This window comes from Lissotriton helveticus, chromosome 1_2 (genome assembly GCF_964261635.1).
Source record: "Lissotriton helveticus chromosome 1_2, aLisHel1.1, whole genome shotgun sequence".
NCBI classification, from domain to species: domain Eukaryota; kingdom Metazoa; phylum Chordata; class Amphibia; order Caudata; family Salamandridae; genus Lissotriton; species Lissotriton helveticus.
Genome location: NC_136058.1, coordinates 347,322,423 through 347,346,805, shown reverse-complemented (window position 1 = coordinate 347,346,805; position 24,383 = coordinate 347,322,423). Strand labels below are relative to the sequence as shown.

Sequence of the window (24,383 nt, the reverse complement as noted above, 5' to 3'; positions counted from 1 at the left end):
GGTCCCCTCCACTGCGTGCCCACCCAAGCTGTTAAATCTTTGACTGTACAAATTTGCCTAACCGGACCCTTCAAGTGAAGTAAGGAAACAAGCGCCACATGGCAACGCACCACCTGTGTCCGGTGAAATAAACCAGTTAGAGTCTTAATGTAACAACCAGACCTGGGGTGCTGGGAAATAATACTGTCTGTCACTTGGCCCGTCACCCTGATTAGGCACTCGTTGGACCCAAGGCGTCTATTAACAAATGTAGATATAGAGATGGGCAACTTGGGCAATACTATTTTGCCACTGTGTACTTCCCGGCGTGGAGATACTGCCTAGGATCTCCCCACCTAGGTCCTGACTAACCACTACTAAATGTGACTCGGGCCAAACTATTACTAGTGCACCTAGCCAAAGGCCCTCCACTGCCCTTGAAACCCAGCAGTTCGTTAAAAGACTGCTTATTCCTGCCCACGTCCGGACCCTACAAGTGAAACCCAGCAATATCAATCGCAGGCCCTCCTGCTAAGACACCACCCTCTCTGGCCGAAGTGCCACAAGCTATTCTGGGCACCAGTATTTACGCAAACCAATAACCAAGGCAAAAATCACCAAAGCTTTTGACTTACCCCGTGGCGGTAGTAGCGGTCTTCTCTGAAAGACAGACAGTGCTCTGTAGTGAAAAAAGAGGGATGTTGCCACGCGCCAGAAACAACCACCTTGTAAAAAAGAGCGCCGGTGAACTTGCTGCTTATAATAGCAGTGGCGGGCACTAGCTGCACTTACGGAAGTCCATGCGGACTCTCCCCTAGTGGGGTTAACAAGTTACCCGGTGACAAGTGTGTACCCCGCAACACTAGGCGGGCAAAATTGTAAGGGCCCCTCCCCCTTGTGCGAAACAGGTGAATTGCTATGCCAGGAAAGATGTATTTTATTATTATATTATGACCAGGAATATTTTCGTACAGCAACATCGCGGGGTTCACCAATAGCTGATTAGGGCAGTCCAGAGCTTGTTAACACAAAACTGGTAGCTGTACACCGTAGCGTAAGTGCACTCCTAGGAACCCTATCAAGAGTATGCAAAGCATCGCCTGCTGGTAACCTATGCTTGGGTAAATTAGCCAACTGTCTACATGTACTAACCTCTAGTACATGTCAAAAGGACATGCCCCATAATAGTATAGAGTGAAAAACTCTTTTCCAGCCTCAGAAGTGAGGCCCCCAGGTGCATCTGGGCCAAGGCAATGAAATAATTGCTATCCCGGAGGCAGTAACTACCAGGCCTGAAACGCATGACAAAATAGTGTGAATGCTGGGTCATATTAAGGCAAGAGAAATTGGGAATGAGTCTCTCCCGTGCAGTATACAAATACATGTTGAGGACAAGCCATATGTTTAAAAGAAAAGCAAATCATTTTTTTTTGTTTTTGACCAAGGGATGTAAGATTTGCCCACAGTCTGCCATTGCTTACCGAGCGAAACCCCAATATCTGCCTAGTAAATCAACAAACTACCAATGTGTTACTTCCCTGGGGCGTAACCTGCGCTCCCCAACAACAGGGACAGTAATATCCGTTAGACGCCCTGCCCCCCTCAATACCAATATATATTCTCTGCAATGATGCAGGGGCCAACAATGCCCCCCACACTACCCAGGCCAAGCCTGTATGTCAGTTACGAGAACTAATTTGACCAAAATACCTTCTCATAAGGAGTTGGGTGGGGCAAACACTTGCGTACTTCCAGTGCCAGAGGCAGAAATGTAGTAACGTGTCTTGAACTGACCCAAAATTCAACAGCCAAGTCTGACCATTGCACATAGGTGTGAATGACTGCTAATCACATATTACCTCGTCCCCTTACCATTCTACCCAGGAACACCTCCTCATCCGAAGCCTTCAAACTGACCTCCACGTTCTCCTCCTATAAAGACACTTCCAAATGCGATACGTGCCCTCTCTAATATCTGGTGGAGGACCTCTTATTATAGCAAGTTCTATTCTCCTTGACTATGGAAGTGTCTTCCACGAGACTTGTGGTTTTAGAGTCTGCCATATATTGCAGTAATATCCTTCAACCTATTTTGGGACTCTCTTGTGACATGTACACATCACTTTTATCTTGTGACACACTGTTTGCTACTTCATACATCGTGCGCACGATGCGGTGGAAACTCAGCGAGCGAGGGCGAAAGGGGCTACGGAGGGAAATAATCAACGATAGGTGGTGCACTTGAGCGTGACGCTCTTACCGACATACCCTCTGTTGGCTCGGTCTCCCTTTTAGCGGGCAATCTACCCCCACCTGTCCCCTTACAGACAGGGTCCTTAACCATATACCTGATTCTGCCCAACAATTTTGCCACCAGGACAATCCCCTCGTTCGTTGCGCCGACTGCTTTCCTTTGACTCCTGAAAGATCAAAGAAATTGTCATAACGTTCTTTTCACTCCTTCTGCTGAGTTTTTTAATCCGCTTTGCTCTTTCAGCTTCTGGCGTCGTGAATCCACAGCCCAGTTTTCCTCCGGCCAGTCCTCCGCAGCCGTACAAGGTACACTCTTCCTGCAAGTACACACATGTTAGGCCCGTTTTTTACATTTAAATGCTGTAAGCCCTGTCCACCACTATTAGTTTACCCCTGACGCCCCAGGGCTGCAGACCAGTAAAGGGGGGGGCAGCACTTATACAGCGCAAAGAAGGTGCGCATTGTACTCCCGAGTATATCACCAACATAAGGTATGTGGCATGCACCGTGCCCGCAAAAGGTTACCCTAGCTCTGTGGCTTAGGCGGTTAACCCCCTTCTAACGGCACGCTCAGGCTCGATTGGACTACCCCCCAAGTCCTTCCCCTTCTGCGCTACCTGCTGTGTGACCTGGCCGTCACCCCGGAATGTGAGAAGAAGACTCCAAGCTGAAACGTGAGGCGCAGCCTCGCGCTCACCACCAAAGCGGGCAAAGCGTAAAAAGCCCCAGGCCTGGGGGTGTGAAAACCCGCGCCAACCCTGGCTGAGTACTTCACCAAAGGGAGAAAACAAAAAAGAAAAGGAGAATCCCAAATTGACTGCTTGTACCAACAAGCGCCTAACCTCTGGTCCTGCATCCGAAGTAGGAAGAGCATTGCTCTGCGCTTTGACCTGGCTCCCCAGTATGGAATTCGGCGAAAGGGGCAACGGAGGGAAATAATTAACGTTAGTTGGCGCACTTGTAGGTGACAATCATTCTGACATCACCATGTCGTGCTCCCTCTCCCTTTCTGTGTGCATGCCCCCTCCCTCTGTGTCCACACCAAGGACTGGTCCTTAACCATATACCTGGATCTAGCCCACCAATTGCCCCCTGGACCGATTCCTCTTCCTTTGCGCTGATTACTTTGCTTTGAATCCTGAAAGATAAAAGACATTGTCATAACGTTCCTTTCATTCCTTCAGCTGAGCTCTTTAATCTGTATTGCTCCTTCAGCTTCTGGCGTCGTGCCACCATAGCCCAGCTTCCTTCCAGCCAGTCGTCGTCAGCCGTTCACGTACATTTCGTACCCATTTCCTGAAAGTACACACATGTTAGTGCTGACTTATACACAACATACGTCAGCCCTGATTGCCCTTATTCATTACTCCCTAAGCGTCCCAGGGCAAGGGCCCGATAAAACGGTGAGGGGGGGGTTGGTCCCGGCCCTAGTACCACAAAATGAAGGTCGAATCGATACATAATAGCCTCCCCACTTGGGAATGTGGTGTCCACCAGGCCTAAACGGAAAACCCTAGGTCTAAGTGCCTGACGTGACTCCACCGTCCTTCTAGCGACGAACCCGGCTCTCGGGAACTTCCCCCTGAAAAGAATCCCTAGGAAATTGTTGGGTATGACGCCCTAATTACCCAGCATTCACTGAAGCAGTCTCCTGTGAAGAAATCACCTTAGCTACGTGAAGGAGTCTAATGCACGTTCTAACAGTTTTTGCCGCGAGAGAAACCCGGTGTGCGTGCCACTATGCCACACTCCATTCCACAATGTACCGAACGGGACCGGGCACTTCCCCCCAGCGCTGGCAAGAGCAACGCATGCGTGACCTCCCCTCTGCCTTCGACTCATTCCTGTGTTACTAAAGGATAGCCTGCCCCCGATCGCCAAACAAGCTGCGGGGGAAAACCAGGACCCTGCTGTGCACTCCTGAGAGCGCCCCAACCAAGCAACACGAGGGCGAAAGACGCTGTGATATCGCCATGGAATGCGCAGAGAGAATTTCCAGTGTGACTCGAGCAGAGCGGCACGGGAAAACCGCCCCAAAACAGGATCCAGATTGGTGAATAAATGAAAGCATCCCGCTCTTCTCCGGCGCACCCCAGGGAGATGTAAATTAATCCCCAAGGGTGTCGAAGGGTCGCACAAAATCTCTAGACCAATCTCATAGGAGCCTAACGATGCGCCCACGCAAGGCATCAGCCTCGACCCGCCTGCAATAAGGAATAACGTATCATGCTGGTGTAATTCGAAAGCAAAACAAAAGATGAAAACGGCGGCAACATGTGCACAGTATCCCCCTTACTCCATACAAACCGAAGGAGCTGCATAGCCTAAGTCCACCCCGGCCATTTCCACACAAGCCCTACCATAATAAAAGTGCCTTATAACTGGCCGCCCACAATCGACCTACACTACGAGGTTGGACAAAGCAGCCAACCTGCCCCTAAAAATGGCCACACTGTGCGCCATTGACCCTCTGCACCGGACACAGTGCCCCTCAAAATGGCTGCACCTGGACGCCATTACCACGTGGGCGAAAGTGAAAATAATATCCAACACAGCACATCTCAAAGTCCCTATTTGAAACTTCGCACATCCCGTGGCTTGGCCAGTCAAGCTCGCCCCCGGGTGCCCGGACACACTCGACTCCGAAAAGGAAGGCTAGCCCAGTAACGAACGTGCCAGGAACACTCCGAAAATGTGCCCCGTGACCCTGCCTGGCCAACCGTAGGTGTTCTGATGCCCCGCAAATCTCCGTGCCGGTGTACCGTAGTTTCAATCTTCCTATCGGGCTGATCTTCCCCCTCGTTTGTGCGCATGCGTATCAGTAGGCGCATGCGCAGGAAGCCCTTTTTGTAAGTACAGGTATTTTCGATCTCCCCCCGTTCTGCCTTTTTTTAGTGCGCATGCGTGTCATTTCACGCTTGCGCACGAAGTAATTTTTCATTCCGTTTGAAGCTCCCGCGGCAGCGTTACCACCATTGCCAGTTGTGCTCCCCAGCTGCAGTCTTTTTTAGTGCGCATGCGTGTCATTTCACGCATGCGCAGTAAGTCCTTGTTATTCCATTTGAAACTCCCGGGGCAGTGATAGTGGCAGTTAACCAGCTTGTGACCGCGGCGCGTTGCTGGACGAGGACCGGACTTTCGTCCCTTGAGAAGCCCAGCTAGAGGACAGGAGAGGCTGCTTCAGGTACTGCACGTTGTGTAATTTATCGGTCATTAAGAGGCTTTGTTATAAACGCATCTAACTGTGCTCACCACTTTCTTGTCAGTGGGCCGCGTAGCTGAAGGCCCCTGGGGCTAGGCAGGCAACCCAGAAGCGGTCGAGCCCCTCTGAGATTATTTATTTCATGCATTCTTATAAAGCGCGGACTTTACCCGAAGGTGTCAGAGTGTGTGATGGTACTCCCCTCGGCCCGGAGAGGACACATGGCAGCCTCATGGAAGGCGTCTCCGAGGGCCTCCGTGGCCCCCACGGGGCTCTCCGTGGCCGCCGCAGGGCTCTCCGTGGTTGCCGCTGTGGGGAAGGCATGTGAGGTCTCAGTGCGCAGGAGAGAGGGGCTCGTCGAGGCCTGCATGTCGCCTTTGTAGTTTTGCAAGGATGATGTGGGTGAACCAAATGATCGCAGTACCCAGGTGTCCTGTTTAATCCCTGCTATGCTCAGCTGCGGGGTCTTTTTATTCACACATCTTACGTAGCTCTGGCCATAACGCGGCCTGGTGCGAACAGGTCAAACTGATGTCCCCCCTAGTGCTCCTTAGTACAGCCAGCCATCACGCCCACAACGCGCCAATGCTAATCCTCAACTTCCCTTGACCTTCAAATGGATATATCACTCTTTCACCCCCTCCTTTTTATTTTTAAAATGCGCCCTAGAAAGTCCGTAATAACTAAGGCCTGTAGATAAGACTCAGCCCTCCCTGGCCGTTCGAGGACGGGTGGGCAGAGCAGGACAAAGACTTGACTGTCTTTTCCTTCTTACCCAAATCAGACAAGCACATTCTCCACTTATGCGCTGCCGCTGCAACCCCCCCCCCTTATTCCCTCTTTGTCTCGCTCCTCACTTAGTGAGAACACCGACTCTTACCCTCTATTTTTTCCATTCCTTCATTTTCCCCCCCTGTGAAATGGATAAACAAAGCAACATTTTTGCTGGAAATGTCTTTCTAACGTTTTTGAATTCCAAAGTTCAGCCTCGAGATGGAGAGGGGAAAAAAGGTTCGAAATATAAATAATTAAATGAAACAAGCCAGAGTGATCGCAAAGTGGCCTGATTGGGTTTTATTCACACCCCAACACATTAGGGCCACTTTACAGAGTTTGCCAGTTACGCGCTACTGTTGTTTTCTGCTCTTTTTGTTTGAAAAGTATTGTTTTCCCCGGGTGGGTAAGTGCACTATTCATGTAGGTACTCAATACTCCGTGATGCGTGGAGTGTTAAACTTTTAATATGATGTCTACTTTTTTGCTTACTTTAGCTTATAAAATGTATACCGTTGCTCTGTTTTCAGGAATGTGGTCTTTATATACCATACTGCTGTCATGTACTTAACTTATCAGGCAAAAATACTTATTGATTTCTGAAAAATGTAAAAGTTAAGTTTACCATGTTGTTCCTGCTTATATTTGACACGCTTTACAAAATCTTGCTTTCACTACGAGTGTTTGCTTTTTCTACGATGTTACTTTTTTTCAGGCTGCATATTACTTTTTTCTAGTGCATAATTTGAATTGAGTCGCAACCAGGTGTTTATAGCGGGGCCCAATTGGGTTGTAGCTGAAAGAACTGCATGTTTCTCTCAGCGGGGCAGTATGGTGTTCAGTAAGAGAGAGAGAGAGGATGTGGCACTACGGCCAGAGCTGTTCAATTTGGAACTGAGGAACCATGGTTAAGCCTTAATGACCAGACCACTCTCTGGAGGGAGCACATTTCCATACTAGAATTTAGATTGCTTCACTGGACCTTTGAAGCCCTGCTCTCCTAGCACTAGCAGGTGGACCCTAGCAGTGGAAGTGTGGGTTAAGCTTGAAGGCCTGTCCACTACAATCCATACTGAAGTTCATCTCCAGCCTTGTGGGTAATCTCACGAAGCAGCACTCCCTAGAGCAACATTGACTGTCACGGAGGTCACAGGACCATTGAGGCCAGTCCGCCCCACCCATTGGTACCACCATTGTCATTGTTTCAGCAGTAGGAGAGCAACTCGCCAGGGATTGGCAATGCAGGATTTGCACACACACCAAACTAAAATTTCAAGCTTCACGTTTCAGACACTGGCATTCTTAACTAATTGGTTAAGCGGAGAAGCTTGGAAGAAATTATAGGTTTTCTGATTTTACATTGCTCATTCAGCCACTGGATGAGCATCGTGTGCCCTCTCATAGTTTACATCAAAGGTTAATGTTAATAATGTGTTTAATTTGTGGTGCTTTAGTTTAGTGTGGGCGACAACCAGGAGCCACATGAAAGCTTGGATTCTTTTTTTTCTCAAGGGGCCCCCATGCGGCACCAGAGCTAGGCATCTGGGCCAAGCCTTATTGGCCTGCACACTTTTTAGTTTAATCTCACATTACTTGCACTCAGCGGGAATGTGGATACTGCCAAAGAGGTAGTTGGCTTTGCTACTTGTGATGAAATTGGAAAAAGTAGGCCAGGAAATCAGATTTTATAGGCAACACTCACCTGCAACAGTCTGGTGTGTACTGGCTGCAGTAAAACTGCAGATACTGGTCCTACTACTGTGGGACTGATCACATAGACCTCCCCCTTGTAGTTATGTGGTGTTCTGATATGATTAATTGCTTCACTAATTTCTTGGTACTTGCAATGTTTGTAGATTGTCCGTCATTTTAAGCCACCTTTTGTCATTGCTCTAAATTCTCCACTTTTCCTTTAGATAGTTTAGGACTCCCAGACATTGCCACCCTTGTTTATTTATTATTTGTTCCGTGCCTGACAAATGGGATATTTGGATGCTGTTGCCATGTTTAGTGCTCCTGTACCCAGGGGGTTGGGACACAGTTCGGGACCATGCCCTGCTGGTAAACAGATGGTGCATGAATTGTGGAAAACTCTGGAGAAGGGCGCCTGGTGAATAGAGACCTGGGGGAGGAGGGCTATGACTTTTCCGCCATTGGAATGTTTTTCATTTTTTTTTTTCATAGGCTGTTCACTGCTCTAGTATTTCAGTTGCACACCGAATATTTTGAGCGGTTGAATTGCATCAATGCACTTGTCTTTCTGTCTGTGCGTTATAAAGCGTTGGAATATGTCCATTATTGTTTCCTGAGGCAAGCATGTATTCCTGAATCAGGCTGCATGATCCAGTGTGTAATAATTGTATAGCTCTTCAATCCCCGGTGGCACAGCTTCCAGGATAATGTGCTTCATGGCAAAAAACATGTAAAGTCACAAAAGCGAGACCTATTGGCTATGCTGATGCTTGTTCACTACAGTGAACTCCACAAAGAGCTGATCACCCACCTGGAGGTCTTTGGGGCAAATCTGTATCGAGGATCCACACTTTTGGGTTCCAAGTACTGCACCAGTCAACACTTTGTTCACAGCAACATACATATATAGTTTAGTTATTGTTGAGGGATGCCTCGCAGCCAAGAGAATGTCCATCACCTCTGGAGTAAGATCAAACATGTTCAGCTGTCGCCGCTCATTCTCTATGCATGGACATGGATTTTGCGAATGCCTGGCCTGAGAACCCAGCTCTGCTACTGCAATAGCAGGTCCTCCCGTTGACGTAGCCTCATCAGAGGACAGATACTCCAGCATTACCTTCTGTGTTCAATTTGGGTTCTCTTGGAAAATTTGAACCAGTTGGTCCTAATATTCTTGAACGTGAGACAGGAGTGGTATCCACAAGAAGGCATACAGGAGTCCCACAATCCACCTAAGGCGGAACGCATGTCTGAGTGACAGATGCCTTTGAAACACCATTCTGCAGAAGTGCTGACGTTGCTTGTACTTGACGGTGGCAAACAGAGCGAAGGTTATCCCCATTTGTGGAAGAGAACCTGACCTTGCTCCATGTGTTATTGCCACTCTTGATCCTCCTAGGCTCTGACTGCTGAATTAATCCGCCTAGACCTCTGACCTTCTGGTCAGAATACTGCTATTCCCCTCAGGCAGCTCCACCGTTAACTGCCTACCCCCAACGCTGCAAGAAATGTGTTTGAGGCTTCTGTGCCTCCCGCTAGTCTCCCCTTGTATGCCTTATTCTTTCCTAATTCTGCCCTTTAAGTTTTCATTTTTTGCTTCCCATTTCCTTGCCTTTACCGTTTATTATTTTTGTTTTTTTTTGTTTTTTGTTTTTCTGTTCCTTTCATATTTCTCGCCTCTTCCCCATGTTTTTCTCCGCTGCGGCTCCTCCAGCATGGTCCCGCCCTCTCCCTGCTAACCCTCTATTTAATAATAATTATTTGTGGCATATATGCGCGTCCCAACCGCGGCCATCACCAGGGACCCTGGACCTCCGGCCGCCAGTGCAGCATCTACTCTGCCCTATAGGCACTCAACACAGGCCAGGACAACTGCAAGGGTTCTTAATCTATTCACACCCCCGGACCTTTTATCTGCTGCCACTGTCGCCACGCCTTCGCCTGGACCCAGGACCCACCTCAACTCACTGCCACAATTTCACTGCACCCCAAACCCTGCAATGTATCCTCCTCAGTGTCCGTTCCCTCCACATACACATGGAGGAAATCTGGGACCTCCTCGACCGCACCTCCTACGATGTCGCCATCCTCACAGAAACCTTGATAAACGACTCCTGGAACTGGTGTTGCAATCGCCATCCCCAAAGGCTGCAACATCACTCAGAAGGACCTCCCCAGAGGAGGCATCACCATCGCTCACAAATCCAACATACGACAGAGCACCCACACAGACAGGCCCACAGACCTGATGGAACACCTTCACTTCAACATGCAGACCAACCAGACTATCACCCTTCGAGGCGCCCTCATCTATAGACCCCACGCACCTTTTTCCAACTCAATCACCAACATCATCCCGCAAGCCATCACCTCCACGTATTACACCTTGCTGGGAGAACTCCACTCCCACCTCAACAACCTCCAAGACCCCAACTCCTCCTACCCCCTCAACATTGGACTCCAACAGATCCTACCAGAACCCACACACTCAAAACCAACATCAACCGCAAACGTCCACACCAGCTCCAACGCAGGAGTTGGAACACCAGTGACCAGCTCACTGCCTCCCTCAGAAGCTCCACTCCCACCTACACGGATGACGACCCAGCCAACGCTGCCTGAACCCTGCACAGTTAGCTCACCGACTGCGCCAACATCACCCACCCCTTCAAGAAAACTATCAACCCACAAGCCAAGAGAGCTCGCTGGTTCTCCGCCTAACTCCTAGAATTGAGAGTAACTTGCAGACGCCTCAAAAAGAGATGAACTCCAAAACCACAGCAAAATTTGACAACTTCAAAGCAGCCACTGCTGTTCGCCACAAGCTCATCAGATACACAAGGAAGAAAGCACTCCAGGACACACTCTGCACCCACGCACACAACAGCAAGGAACTCTCCGGCATCAACAGAGTTTGCCCAACCCAACAGAGAGACGACCAATACCCCCCCCCCCTCACCTCACCTGTACCTCTGCAGCAGACTCAGCACCTTTTTCCACCACAAGATCAAGACCATCTACACACGGAACCTATAATCACCACTCCCTACTCTACGCAGCCATCACTCAACAGCTGTACTGCCCTCTCCATCAATGACACCCTGAAGGCTATGAAGTCAGCCAACTCCGGGGCTCCCACAGACCCTTGACCGTACCACATCTATCACAGAGCTTCCAACATCATCGCCCAGAGCTTCAATGAATCATCAACGTATCCTTCAAGACCGCCTTCTTCCCCAATGACTGGAAACACGCCAAGATCAACCCTCTCCTGAAACAACCCTCAGCAGAGCCCCGCCAACCTCAAAAACGTCAGACCGTTCTCTTTACTCCCTTACCCGGCGAAAGCCATCAAATAGTGTAAACAGGTTGCTTGCCTCCTTCATAGAAGAAAACATCTTCAACTCCTCCCAATTTGGTTTCAGGAAAAACTACAGCATTGAAACCACCCTTCTTGCCGTGACAGATGACATCCGCTCCCTCCTCGACAGAGGAGAGACTGTGGCCCTCATCCTCCTGGACCTCTCCGCAGCCTTTGAGACTGTATCTCACCGCACCCTGGCCCACAGACTACAAGACGCAGGAATTCGGAACAAGGTCCTTGACTGGATCTGCTTATTCCTATCCTGCAGAACGAAGCAGTTCACACTCCCACTATTCCTCTTGGATCTCACACTGACTGCCTGCGGAGTTCCCCCAAGGATCCTCCATCAACCCTGCCCTGTTTAACGTCTGCATGGCCTGCTTGCACCCATTTTCAGATCCCACAAACTCAACATTGTATCCTATCCAGACGACACCTAACTCATCCTCTCACTATCCAACGAACCCAATATCTCCAAACAACTTCCAAGAATGAATGGCAGCTGTCGCCAGGTTGATGAACCGCTGCCTACAACTCAATGGACAAAACTGAAGTACTCATCATGGACCCATACACCTGGAATGACACATGGTGGCCTCCTGCTCTTGGGACCCCCCAAACTCAATTAAAGTCTTTCAACTGGATTCCTCTCTAGCACAGGAAACAGTCACCCATGCCCTCACCAACAGCAGACACGACTACAGCAACACACTCTACGACTTGATCAACAAAAACCTCACCCACAAACTTGAACGTCCACAACACCTCCACCAGACTAGTCCAACACCTACCTCGAGACTGCCACGTCACCCAACACCTGCGGACACTACATTGTCTCCCCGTTGAGAAGAGAATCTCCTTCATGCTTCTCACCCACATAAGCCTCCAACTCCAGGCCTACCTACCTGAACCACCGACTCTTGTTCCACGTACCCCAAAGATTGCTCAGCTTCCCCTTGATAGTGTCACGCATGAAGAAGAACAGAAGACATTTCCTTCTTCCTCGCTGCCAGGGCATGGAACATCCTCCCTCAACCTCCAACAGACGCAAACACTCTCCATGGTTCATGAACTAGTTCATGACCTGGCTCTTCAAATTAGGCCCCCACCCAAAATCGCCTTGATACCCTTCCAGTGAGTAGTTGCGCTTTACCAGCTCTGATTGATTTATTGGCCCTTCACTTTTTTAGGTTGATGTGGGGCTGGAACTCGGCCAGAGGCCACTTTTCTCCACCTCTCACAGACGGGCACCCCTAACCCATAAGCAACACATTCCTCACTGTCAGGTCTTTAGAGGGATAAGAAGAAGGCTCTTGCAGTGTCTTCCAAAATATCAATTTAGTATGAGATGTCCCCTTGATGTTGGGCCCAAAAAGATTTCAGATCTTTTTCCATAGCCCCATTTGCCACTTGATGTTTTGGAGGCCATCCTTTCTAGCAGCCGTAGAGTTGGTCTCAGTCCAGTACCCAGGTTTCACATTGAAGGATGCGGCTTTGAGCTTTAAACATGTATTTAAGCGTTAATGTTTACTAAAACATGCGGTTGAAATGTCTATTATATTTACCTTTGGACATCAGGTTTACCCTCCTCCAGGTAAACACTTAGTGTTCTGCTTTGTTAAGTTTGAGTGTGGCAGGCAGAAGCCACGCTAAGCAGGTGAAGTATTTTCAAAATTTACATAACCACATTTCTTGCTGCTTTGTGTCCACAGCGAGTCTGGCAAATTTCGTGTTTTGGTATTTCTCTCCGCATTTCTTTAACATGTGACAGATTTTGCTCTCCTTTGATCCCCCGCCCCCCACCCGTTATATATTAACGATTGTACCTTTTTTAGAGTTGAGCGTGATGGGCAGAATCCACATGACAGATGATGTATCTTTAAAAATCATCCACCTTGATTTCTTAAACATGGTTGTTCAACTTTTTACGTCACATTTTCTCTTGTCCATTATACATTGAGTTGATGATTAGTCTCTTGCCTGTTTTACATTGTGTTGCTGCTTTGTTTCTTATAGTGTGAGGTCCTAGCGTGGCATGCAGAGGGCAGCTGTTGGAATGGCACTGTGGACCATGAGTACTATGTAGCCCATTGTACCAAATAAAGTCTATTGCTATCCACCCAGTGCATGGTGACCTACTTCTATTGTTTGCCTTAAGGCCTAGGTTACTTCTCCATAACCCCCAACCCCCCCGCTCCCCCCTCCTCATTCGATTTCTCTGAATTCCATGTATGCCAAATAATGTTCACTATTCAATCACTATCACACATTGTTGGCATTCTCACCATTTTTTACTTTTCTGTGTCACATCTGCTTAAGTTTGATTATTAGTTTTAGGATCCAAAGACAACTAGGTGAGAGACAGGTGATCTTTTATTCATGTGGAAGCAACAACAGAATTGTTGATGGAGTAAGTTTTAAATGCCTGGTAGCCTGCAGTCAAATGGGTTTCCTAGAAGGGTCTTGTGCTATTACATTTACATTTGATGTTATTTGTTATTGTGTGACTGACTTTTCCCCAGATTTGCGTCCTGCCAGTATACCGTATGATTTCCCTTTAGGTCAGGGCATCTATAGCTTTTTAAGCTGCATAATTGTTGTAGACACGGCAATATAATTTCCTGCTAACCCAATCATTGACAGGGAAGGACCGAATACAATATGGCTGCCGCCTTCACACCAGTGAACGAAGCAGCTGCACAATGGCTGCTGCACCCTTTGATTTTCCCCCCTGGCGCTGCATGAGGATAGACCTTGAGACCGAGATTGAGGCGAGACACTGATTTGAGCACCTTGTTAACCCTCTGTCGGCTGGCATTTCCGGCACCAAGACTGCAAAAGTTCTATCCGGGTTCGCGCTGATGGCTGTTTTGAATGGTTGCCACATGTATGACGCTTGCGGCGATCTACCTGCGACTGCCTCCCAATGCGGTGTCCTTTTTAGTTGCTTACGGTGGCACTTTCATAGTGGTGTGATGAACCCTCTTTCATGCCTCTATTGAAGGGAGGCTGTCTGGCGGCAGAAACCTAGCATTCTGCCTCTATTCACCCATCACTAATAGCACTCTCCTTCTGGGATGTTTTTGTCCCCCCCCCCCCCCCCCCCCTGCTTGGGCATGCATGAGTAAAGTGCCATCCAGACCAGCACTAGAACCACGTCTCCTGGCACCCTCCTGGACTCCAGACTTCATTCGCCACCATCACTGACCTCATTGCACCCCACGGCATCTCCTCCACGGACTACATACTCATCACAGACCTGATCTTCCACTTCGACAACACGAGCGCCCCCTCACCCCTCCCAATCCACTATTCTCCTGGAAAACCTCGCCAACATCGAACTGAAACAGCTTGTCACCACACCTACCCACAAGGCATGACACAGCCTCAACCCCCATCTTGACAGGTGGGAACATCTGTTTCGGCCACACCACACAACCGCTATGGATGGACCACCACTGTGTACACTTCCTTATCAATAAACCCAAGAAACTGGAGCATGGTCACAGAGGAGCAGCTCAACTGCAGCCTCACCCGCGATGCCCCCACCACCAGGACCAACCCAACCTCTGAGCAAAATAACTCCTCAAATTGACCACAAACTGTGCAGACGAGCTTGCACCCCTATGTATTCCCGATACACCGCGCCCCAGTAAGGCCACATGGATCACCATCAACCTCCAAGATGCCAGACTCGCCTGCAGACGTCTCGAGAAGAACTGGAGAAACAGCAAATCTGCGGAAGACTACCACCTTCAAGAACGCCATGACGGAATACCATCAACACATCACGTCCGCCAAGAGGACCTTCATCCAGAACGAGATCCTCGCCAACTACAGCAACTCCCAAGGAACTCTTCAGCGTCCTCCAGGAATTCATCAGCGAAACCACGGACATCAGCACCTCCCAGGACCTCTGCAACATGCTTGGCTCCTACTTTCATCTGAAAATCAAGGGACTCTACGAAAACTTCAACGACCGGATGCCTGACTCCGAAACAACCCCCTCCTCCAGCAGCGCCAGCTGGACCCCTGTCACCACCAAAGACACCGCATCAAACCTGAAAAGCATTCACTCCGGAGCCACCCCGGACCCCCAGGATCTTCCACAGTCACCATCGCTCCCGAACTACGATGCACCATCCAAGCCACCTTCAAAACCAGCATCTTCCCTGAGGACTGGAAAAGCTCAGAAGTCAGACCCCTATTAAAGAAACACTCAGCAGACCCCACGGACCTCAAGAACTAAGACACCTCTCACTCCTCCCTTTTACGGCTAAGGTCACTGAGAAGACCGGTAATGTCCAACTAACAAAATTAATTGCAGAGAACTCAATTCTTCCGCCCCCCCCCCCCTCAATCCGGATTCCACAGCATCAAGACCGCTCTCCTCGCATCCACAGACGACATCCGCACTCTCCTCGACCAAGGACCCACTGAAGCCTTGATCCTACTCGACCTCTCAGCAGCCTTCGACACTGTTTCCCACCACACACTCACCGCCAGACTCCACAACAACGGCATACAGGGAATGTCCCTCAACCAGCTCCGCTCCTTCCTCACTGGCAGAACCCAAACAATCAGACTACAACCCTTCCTCTCCGAATCCACAGAATTCAACTGCAGAGTACCCCAAGGATCGTCACTAAGCCCCTCGCTCTTCAACATCTACATGGCCCCCCTTGCTGCCATCATTGGACAGCACGGACTCCGCATAGTATCCTACGCCACTGACGCCCAGCTCATCCTCTCCCTTCACCAGCAGACTCCACTTTCAGGAAGGAAGGCATGAAGGACGTTGCATCCCGGATGAGCAGCAGCTGCCTGAAGCTCAACTCAGAGAAGACATAGGTCCTCTGACTCTTCCCACCCCCCCTTGGCTTGGTACAACATCTAGTGGCTGACTGCCTTCGGCTGCTCCCAATCCCCCACTGACCACGTCCGGAATCTCTGCATCGTACTCTACTCCTCCTTCTCCAAGACCCAACAAGTCCACGCTGTCGCCTCCACCTGTTTCAACAGCCTCTGCATCCTACGAAAGACCTTCAAATGGACTCTTTCCCCTGACCCCACCCCCTGTCACCCAAGCTCTCATAACCATCAGACTGTCCTAAAGAAACGCCCTCCACACCACTATCAACAAGTCTCTGACCACACAGAACACCGGAAACCAGACTTGTCCTCGCCGTCCCTCAACATGGACACATCACATAACACCTGCTTGAGCTCCACTGGCTCCGCGTTGAGAAGAGACTAACTTTCAAGATAGTCACCCATGGCCACGAATGTCTCCAACACCGGACCCCAATATCTCAACGACAATCTCCTTCCATGTACCCAAGAGGAACCGCCGTCCTTGCCCTCGCCGAACCACATGTGCATCTGCAGAGCAAGAATGGGTAGGAGAGCCTTCTATATCACAGCCAAGACCTGGAACTAGCTCCTGATTGACATCAGACATGCCCCACCCTGCACATCTTCAGGAAGAACCTCAAGACCTGGCTCTTTGACTGACTGGAGCTGCCCCCGCGCCTTGAAACCCTCATGGGTGAATAATGCACTTAAAGAATCCCTCATTAATTGCCATATAGCAATATCACCAGGTGTATGCAGCCTCTCAGTTGAGCACTGGGCATGGAGCCCAAGTAGCCTTTTGCACTTTGGCAAGGCTCGCATTCTGGTTCTACTGGTGGATGGCCACTATTGACAGCCAAGAAGTCATATGCCTATACCTGGCATGACTTGTTTGGGTGCCTCACTCTCTCCTCTGCCTGTTTGCTATATACTATCTCTCAAGTGTGCTGTTTTCTTTCTTGCCTGATTTATTAGATCTGCTCCTAGTGTGCTGTGTTCTCCCTACTGACCCGACGATGATACTGTTGTCGACTTTTCATTATGATGTGGTCTCTCCACTCCGTATTGTTAGACTATGATTGTTAAAAATCTGCTACATTGTGTTCCCTCATTGTGCTTTCTTTCCCCCCCCCCCGTCCACACCCTCATCCACTCCCGAATTAGCCTCAAACAACTTGTCACTTACCCTACCTACAACGCTAGACCCCATTTTCACATCTAAAAGACCTAGTCAAGCTCAACCTGGTCTAACAGCTCACCTGGGCCAACCACTACCGCATCCACTTCACCATCTCAAGACTTACCAACACTGGCACCATGCCCCCAACTCCATGCGCAGAAACTGTAAAAATATATCCGGAAAACAGTGGGACAATATTAAACGCTCACCTCCCTGACCCAGAAACGGCTGCTAAGAACTACTCCCAGTGGATCATAGAATGAGTTGACGTAATTACCACTGCCAAGCCAGCCAGATCCACATGACTTTTCAGAAGAGCCAGCTGGTTCATTGCTGAGTTGAAATCCACCTAATGCACCTGCAGGCAAGTTGAAAGGAAGTGGCACACTAGCAAAGAGACAGGCAACCATAGCAGCTTCAAGACATCTCTAAATCATTTCCACCCCACCCTGAAAGAAAAAAACGTACGCTTAAGCAGACCGCATAGAAGCCAGCACAAACCGCAGCAAGGAGCTGTTCATCATCATGAATGCGATCTCCAACCCCGCAGCCACTAAGAACCACACCATCCCCTCCCTAGAAATGTGACACCCTGACTAACTTCTTCCATGACCAGATCTGTCAACTATGAACACTTCAAAACCGTAACCCCATATCGCCGACCGCATCAGCCTGCTCACATTCGTAAACTGCACCCTCAACACCTGATCACCAATTGGGACCCTCACAAGTTAAGCCACAATCACCATTATGAACTTTGTGTACTCAGGTTCACACACAGACCACTGTCACCACCCCACCTGCAACCTCAGGAGCAGGACTATTGACGATGAGCTCAAAGTCTTGAACACCTTCATTACCTCTGCATCCTTCCCTGAAGACTTGAAACATGCTGAATTGCAGCCCTTCCTGAAGAAATCATCTGCTGACCCAGCGGAACTGAAGATCTAACTGCCCATTCCCACCAGATGGTCTCAGACATTCAACCAGCAACTCGCCAAACAACTAGAACACAACAGTCTCCTGGACTACTTTGAATCTGGATGCTGAACCAATCACAGCACCAAGACAGCCTTCATCAAAGCCACCAACGACATCCGGGCCCTCCTGGACTACTGCAAAATGGCAGCCCTCCTCCTGGACCTATCAGCTTTCTTCAACAGTCTCCCTTCACCTCTTCATCAACAGACTTCACCACATGAGAATCCAGTGAGACCCTCTCAAATGGATCACCTCACACGGAAGAACTCTGAGAATCCTTCTCCCACCATTCACTTAAGAACCTGAGCAGATCTACATCCCACACGGATCATCCCACATGGATCATCCATCAGCCCCTCAATCTTTGACATGCATATGATCCCGTGGCCAACACAGTCAGATCGCACAGACTCAACATCATCTCCTATTCACTTGACACCCACATCATCCTCTCGCTGTCCGAAGACCCCTCCACCACCAGAGGCAACTTCCACAGATGTATGATATATGCTGCTGACTGGAAGGACAACTATCCCAAGCTCGGCCCTGACAAGACGGAAGTCTTGATCTTTGGGAACAACATCTCATCATGGAGCAATGCACGATGGCCTGCTTAACTTGGCCGATTCCCCCTCCTGACAGACCCCGTATGCAACCTCTGCGTCATCTGGAACAGCAAGCTATCTCTGAATAAGCAGGTAAACTCATTCTCATCTGCCTGCTTCCACACCCTACACATGCTTGGCAAGGTCTTCAGTTGGCTCCCACTCAACACTGGAAGGACTGTTATGCAGGCCCTTGTCACCAGCTGGCTGGACGGTGTGAACACTCTCTACATAGGACTCACCGCACATCTCCTGAAGAGACTACAGTCAATACAAAACTCAGCTGCAAAACTCTTCCTCGATCTCCCCAGACAGACCAGCATCACACCCCACCTCCAGAAGCTCCACTGGCTCCAGATACAGAAGAGATTCCAGTTAAAGATGCTGATCTACTCATACAAAGTCCTGCACATTGAAGGACCAACATAAATCAACAAAAGCATAACTTTCCACTAACCGACCGGACACCTGCCATCTTCTTCCCTCTTTCTCGCACACAACTTCTCGGATCTGCCAAGTTAATGGCCGATGGCGCTCCTCACACCTGGTGCCCAAAGCTTGGAACGGCCTTCCACTGCACCCCCTGACGGATGTATGACATTATAACGCATACTTTTACTCCGCAGACCATTACAACGCGACTTTTACTCCGCATACCGTTACAACGCATAGCGCCTTGGGGCGCTGGATAGTGGTAAGTATAATTTACTATTCTAACTCCAGTCCCCGTGGACCCTAGGGAAGGTGTTGGATAGTAAATTATACTTATTCCCTATCCTAGAGCGCCCCCCAGCGCAATGCGTTGTAATGGTATGCGGAGTAATGGTCGCGTTGTAATGGTAGTGCGGAGTAAAAGATCCGTTGTAACGGGTGTATACCCCCCTGACTACCCCAATCACCCCGGCAATTCAGGAAATTGCTCAAGTCCTGGCTGTTCGAATCAACAAATCACCACAAAGCAGTTGAGCAGCTCCAGTGCCTTGAGACACTCACAGGTGATATGCCATGCTTTATATATCCTTTCTTGATTAAGAGGTCATAGACTGCCTCAATGGCTCTGTGGTGCTTGGATAAGTGTGGGGAACTGCCGAAGTCTGAATCCTGCACTGTATCTAATTGGGGTATTGCACTGCAACGATGATTCTCAAAGATCCACCTCGTGTCTGCCTTTTCTGGCTGCTCGCGCTGCCCTGTAGTAAGTGGGCCACTTGGGTTGTGCCTATACCCTCCCATGGCGAATGTGTCTCTGCAGTTGGAGACTGGCCACAAAAATACTACTATATTGCACCTACTGCACATACCGGGTAGACCGCAAACCAACTCTCCCATCAATAACAATAAACTGCCATGCCCATCCTCCTCAAAGCAATTCAAGGCTCCAGGGAAGCAGTACAGACAAAAGTGGATAAGTTCTGGGTGGATGTATCTTCCTGCACTAAGATACTCACAAAATAGTAGGTAGGGTGGCTAAAGCCTGGGTCTCCGTGGTTGAAGATGAAGTGACAACCCTTAAACTGCAGGTCTCTAGTTGCTCTCCACAATGGATACACTGGAAGAACGAAAAGAGGGTGCCGAAAGCAATTCCTGAGAAACAACCTGTGCCTCATTGGGTTCCCAGAGGGGGTTGAGACCTCCGGGACAGACTGCTTTCTGGAGCAATGGTTCTGTTCTTGTGTCCCATTGGATAAGCTGTCTCTTTGTTTTTTGGATGAGAGGGAGTATCGGGTCATGGCTAACAGGCCGCCTGTAATGGTTTCTCGCCCCATGATAGGCTGCATCTTCAACCCCCACTATCGGAATGTCATCTTCAAGGAGGAACAAGATCTGCGCTTCAACACGAAGCTCATGGTCTTCAGACTACACCCGGGCGGTCCTGCCGCACAGATGCTTGTTTGAGGGTGTTCAACAAACTCCTGGCCCATCATATCCAATATATGCTCCTATTCTTGGTCCGTCTGAAAGTAATTTTCAACTCTTCCACCTATTTCTTTGACATTCCCCAACAAGCATGGAAGTGGGCAATGGGGCAACGGTTACTCCGATCCACCAGAATTGAAGATGCACAAACTCTAGGACAGCTGGGTCTCCTAGAGCTCTCTCGAGTACCATGGGGGAAAGACAACCCACTCAAGCAGGGGCCGACCGAACCAGCACAGGAGACAAGGGTTACTGGCTAGGGCTCGACCAATCCACTCGCCCGCTCGCATTTGCGAGGTAGAATTAAGGAAGAGCTAATTTTAGGTCCTACTCACCCTTTCTGCCGAATAGGAAAACTAACAAACTTTTGTCCTCTGTCTTTGAAAACGTAGCAAATGTGACAAGACGAGATTTGAAGGCATTTTTATTGCTCACCAAGCTAATGAGCAATAAAGATGCCTTTAAATCTTGTCACATTTGCTCCGCTTTCAGAGACTGAGGTCAAGTAGGTTGCAGTTAGGTCAAGGTGATTTTTCAAGGTATTAGACCTACAGGACTAATACAATTATTCAGATTTTTCGAGCCCTGTGAGCTCATCTCCTACTGGGAGTGAATCAGAAGCTCTTGATCCAAAGGTGTCGCTCTCTGGCACCCCCACAATCTTTCAGACTCGAGATGGCGAACATGAGCCACTCACTTGACCCCCGCAGATGGAGAGGTGCAGAATAACCCTTTCATGGATGGCCAACCATTGCTACATAAGCTGTGAACTACTCTATTGCTGTATTACATGTCGTCTTTTTGGTTATGGGTTGGAGGGAGTGTTATCCTGTGTTCTTACGTTCTTTTGTTGTTTTATTGTGATAATCAGAAATTGCTGTCAGCTACCATGATCCTTCTATTGGGCAACAGGGAGCCTAGGATTTAATCCTGACACCCTACTAGTTTCTTTATATTTGAATGTTTGGCGACAGATGCTTCATAGTTAGGAGTATGTGTTGAGGGGGGCGGTGTGGTGGGATGGGTTAATGTTCTGTTTTCCTTTATTGTTCTGACTTTCTTTTGCAGGCACCAACAACAAATTTCCTCCACTGGGTCCACTCACATACAACATGCTCTATGGCTCCACTGAGTCTATCCCTATTTGGACCGGGAGGCCTCTCATGAGGAGAGTGGCCAGTACACCACTTTGCAGCCCTGCCACACATGGTAATGGTAATTTCCTGGAATGTAAACTATGTTCTTTATCGATAAGGGATTGCCTGTACTTTGTTATATAAAGCGGTTTCGCTAGGATGTGGTCATGCTCCACGAAACACATCTTTTAGGGTCCCACTGTCCCTTGCTCATCCGGTTTGGCTGTGACTTGAGTTTTTCATGCTTGTTTCTTCAGAGGTTCATGAGGGGTTGCGATCTTGCTGCACAAGGCCTTCCCAATGGCATTGTCCTCCTCCTACATTGACCTGCAGGGGAGGTACATAGAAACGGAGGGCACTCTAGAGACTAGACACCAGAACTTCTTATCTGCCTATGTTCCCCAACATATGTTGCACTGGACACTGCAGGCACCCCATGACCTTGTGGTGCCCCCGCTACTTGGACTATCTGATTGGTAGATGTGGTGTTTTTTTAACGCTTTCTCCGACCCCTTTCTGGATATTTCCGAGGCCCTTTGGCTGTGCCTAATTACACTCTCATCCCAACTTACATTGTAGACCTACTCAAATGTCCTAAGCGATGCTTGGAGATTATGGAACCCCTCACGCTTGTACACTTACGTGTCAGCAGAGCATAAAATGGGTTCCAGACCTAGAGACCCTCACTGGTGAAGCTGCTGTGTTCTACAAATCCTGATTGAATCAGTCAGATTTGGCTCCCATCCATTGACTTCCTGCCCTGAGGCATCTCACATCACACACCCTTCATCTCTGTAATGGAAACTCTTCAGTCTACTTACGAGCTATGTGGCGCTTCAACGCCTGGCATCTAGTAGACCACGACTGTATTGACTTTATAACGGAGGAACTCCAGATCTCATTTAAGCTAAACTGTAATACTGAGCCCTCTGCTGGAACCCCTATGGGTGTCCAGCAAACCCACCTCAAGGGGGTCTGACCAAGGGACATGTAAGTGGAAAGGAGATACGCCAACTGCTACAGGTAAGGGATTTTGAAGCCCAGATCCTATCTGGAGTGGTGGACTTGTGGCTGGGCCTCTGTGACATTGAGCGACAGTTGCAGGACCACCAGTCCATAGAGAGAATCTGTTCTGGCCACCCTGAAGCAGATCTTCATAGAGGATGCTAGGCAGTGCGGGAGAGCGTTGACCCAGCTGGTCTCCGAACATAGAGACCAATCTAGCAAGCTCTTATATTGTCCGGCAGCTTATGCGGCCTTGACTAGAACCGTACCGGCCATTCGAAATTCTCATGGAACGCTTCATGAAAGTATGCCTGAGGTAGCTCAGGTCCTCGCGGTGTATCAAGACTTCTAAGTGGCAACCCCTCTACCCCCACAGGAGCTGCATTTCCACTGCTAAAGGACATTCCCCCTACACTTGATTCCCTGCTGTCTCTGGCCCGAGAACTTGACCAACCGCTCACAACTGTGGACATAAACCTAGCTATTTCAGATCTCAATTCGGGCGAGACCCCTGGCACAGACTGGTTCTCCGTGAAATTCCTTTAAAGCAACCTGGCCCGTTTGTTCCCTCACCTACTGGCCCTCTAAACTGAGGTGGCAGAGCATGGATCTTTCACCCCCAAACCTGGGCACTGCCATTGTTATTTTTCAAGGCCAACCAACCGGCAGAATATTGCACCTCGTATATGCCCATCCCTCTCAAAAAAAGAAACATCAAAGTGTTTGCGGAAGTCCGAGTGATTACATTAAGTCAGAAACTGAGTTACCTTGTCCACCCAGAACAAATGTTGGCTCATGCCTGGCAGGATCCCCTGCTGTTGTGCACGGAGGGTACAACTCTCCCTGTCCCAGCTGTCCCGTTTGAGCAGCTCCCTGGTCTTCGTCCAAATTGACTTTGAAAAGGCCCTTTAGACTGGGGCGTGGACCTTGGAAGCTGTGCTGAAGCATGCATGTTTTGGAACCTACTTCCTCAGACTCATCAGCCTACCATACAATTCCCTTGCATCCCAAGTTCAGGTAAATTGAGCTCTATCCCCCGCCCTTTTCAGTAGTCTGGGGCTCCAACCAGGGCTGTCATCTGTCTCCATTACTTACCCTAGTAATCTAACTCTTTGCACGTATTATCAGATGCAACACCCACATTTGGGTTGGCTTTAAGAGGAGGATCCTGAAAAGCGCAAAGCTCTGTAAGCGGATAACATCCTATTATTTCTGGCTGACCTGCAGTCTTTCAGCACCAGACGCCTCAACCCATATTGTGAAGCATGTGGTCTGCAGAAAAACATGAACAGGTCGATGTTGGTACCAGTTGAAGACACAAGAGGACATTCTTGGCACCCTGCGATCTCGATATGTTGTCTCCTTCAAATATTTAGATCTCTAGATATTCTTCACTGCCAAGCCCTGGCCTGGACTCTTAGTTTTCAGCCCCTTATGATCA

General features: G+C 49.1%; 1 long non-coding RNA gene across 1 annotated transcript in view; it reads left to right on the top strand.

The window, feature by feature from the left end:
• The first annotated feature begins 21,872 nt into the window (after nt 1–21,872).
• LOC144803749 (uncharacterized) overlaps nt 21,873–24,383 on the top strand; it is a 46,676-nt gene continuing 44,165 nt past the window's right edge. The window contains exon 1 of the long non-coding RNA XR_013605502.1: nt 21,873–22,010. This is a non-coding gene — a long non-coding RNA (uncharacterized LOC144803749). The remainder of the gene's footprint in view (nt 22,011–24,383) is intronic.